The sequence below is a fragment of the Suricata suricatta genome, chromosome 1, assembly GCF_006229205.1.
Source record: "Suricata suricatta isolate VVHF042 chromosome 1, meerkat_22Aug2017_6uvM2_HiC, whole genome shotgun sequence".
Classification (NCBI taxonomy): Eukaryota; Metazoa; Chordata; class Mammalia; order Carnivora; family Herpestidae; genus Suricata; species Suricata suricatta.
Window position 1 is genome coordinate 25,398,812 of NC_043700.1, and position 1,619 is coordinate 25,400,430.

Consider the following 1,619-nt stretch of genomic DNA (forward strand, 5'->3'; position numbering starts at 1 on the left):
CCCCGTCATGATACGTCAGGACCTCAAGGGAAGGATCTTGATCTCCCAGGGCCCTCTGTGGTTGCTGGTTCCCACATGCAGAACTGAACCTGCTTTGTGCTCCTGGACCCTTCCTCCAGCAGCTCATGCCCCTGCTGGGCTGGAGGCGGGGGAAGGCTAGGGAGCCTCAACTCCAAGGGCGCTTGTCCCAGGACGGCCGGAGGGAGGGCAGTGGTCTCCTGGGGGAGAGGCCAACGTGGCCATAGATAGAAATCAAAATGCTCTAGCATTGGGTTGGGGCCAAGGCAAATCTGCTTGTACTAGGTTGTCAGATTCCAGTGAAGAGCAGTTTCCCAGGCTGTGGAAGGTGACCTATGGCTTGTCAGGGAAGTCAGATGCAATTGCTAAGAGCAGTTGAGGGGAGCGAAGGTGACGGGGCGCATGCCAGATTCACTGGGAGAGCTTGGCTCTCCTTGTTCTGGAAGGCAGAGTATGAAGGACGTCCCTGAAGGCAGGGAAGGAGTTTCTAGATCAAAAGGTGTGTTGGGGGCTGCTGAAATCAGCACCTTCCAAGTACCACCCACCTCGCCCCCTGTTGCTCCCACGCTCTCCTGCTCTGTGATCAGGGCTCTGGTGGACAGCATTTCCTGGCTGAGGAACCGGGGGAGAGAAGAGATCAGCCCCGTAAGGGCATTGCCTGGGCGCAAGGCAGCCCATCGGCGGTTTCCTCTCCTGCCTGTCTTGCCTCTTCCTGCCCTTCCTAGCCTAGTTCCCATCTTCTCCAGAAGGTGCTGAAAGGGGAAGAGTTGACAGAGAAGCAGGTAGATATGCTTGACTAGGGTGGGTGCTGTGTTAGTGTTACTTGGGTTCTGTGTCCTTAAAAGTACCCCCTTTCTTCCCAGTGCAGCAGAAAAGAGACAAAGGTTAAATAAACACCAGTCATTCCATAGCCCGAGCATCTGCCCGAAGCTCTGCTGGGGAGTGGGGCAGGGAAACGGCTTGTAGGAAGAGGAATTCCCAGCCGTCTCCGGTATATCCATGAGGACACAGACGTCGCTCAGCCCCACCATCTCCCCCAAGACTGGTGGTGTGTCCGCCTTTTCCCCTCGCTGCTGCGGGATTAACCTTCTAAAACACAGCTCTGATCGTACTTCTTGGTTTGAGATGTCTGATGACTGTTGCTGGCCACGTTCACGGAGTCTGCCCTGAACCATCTGTCTCCTCTCCCAACATCTTCCACCCTTTGTCTGGAGTCACCCTTGGCTCTGTGTCTGCTCTGTATTTTCTTTCCTGAGTGCTTTGGCTCACACGTGTCCTTCTCCCAGACCTCTAGAGACAGCGGAAGAAAGAGTTCACCCCTCTGCACATTCACAGACCAATTTGTGATTCCTGGTTCGCTCCCAGCAGGGCCTCACACACCCAACCCTCCGTGGGTCTGTTTGAGAGTCGCCCCACATCCAAGTGACACAAAACCAGAACAGTAACCCGCCTCGAGAGGAGACTTTAAACTTCCCTTTTGAATCAACTGGAAATTTGGACAAAACTTCTGTGGCTGTTATCTCTGCCCCTTTCACTTTCGGTTCAGGGAGACTCACCGACCTTTCTGAAAGGATGTGGCTCTTCCTAGCCTGGCCTCTACC